Source organism: Suricata suricatta, chromosome 13 (assembly GCF_006229205.1).
Source record: "Suricata suricatta isolate VVHF042 chromosome 13, meerkat_22Aug2017_6uvM2_HiC, whole genome shotgun sequence".
In the NCBI taxonomy this organism is placed as follows: Eukaryota; Metazoa; Chordata; class Mammalia; order Carnivora; family Herpestidae; genus Suricata; species Suricata suricatta.
Window position 1 is genome coordinate 89493993 of NC_043712.1, and position 508 is coordinate 89494500.

A 508-nucleotide genomic window follows, 5' to 3' on the forward strand; every position below is an offset into this window, starting at 1 on the left:
ATCCCTGCCGGTGGCGGTGTTTCCACGTAAGGAGGGGGCGGAGGCGGTGGAGGAAAGGTGGCCTGACCTGTGGGGGGGCCCCTCCAGCCCAGCGAGCCAGGCTTGTGCCGGGTCCTGCCCCGGAGGCTCAGCAGGGCCAGGCCCACTGCCAGGCAGAGCCTAGGGTGAAGGACGCGCCCTGGGTGCTGGTGGCCCACGGCCATTGGCCACCCTAGGGCACCATTAACACGGCAGCAGGTGGGCCCGGGGCTCTGTGCTCTGTTAGGTGCTTTTGGGGACCACAGCTCCCATCAGAGAGGTGCGCGGGGCCAGGGCGGGGCAGGGCTGACCTTCCATTTCCAGAAGGACAGAGGAAGGAGGCCAGGCCTGTGCGGAGGGGCCACCACCCCATTTTATTTGTTTTTAACTTTTTTTTTTAGTGTTAACAGTTTTCTCTATCTTTTCTTTTTAATTTTTTTAACTTTTTATTTATTTTAGAGAGCGAGAGAGAGAGAGAGAGAGAGAGAGA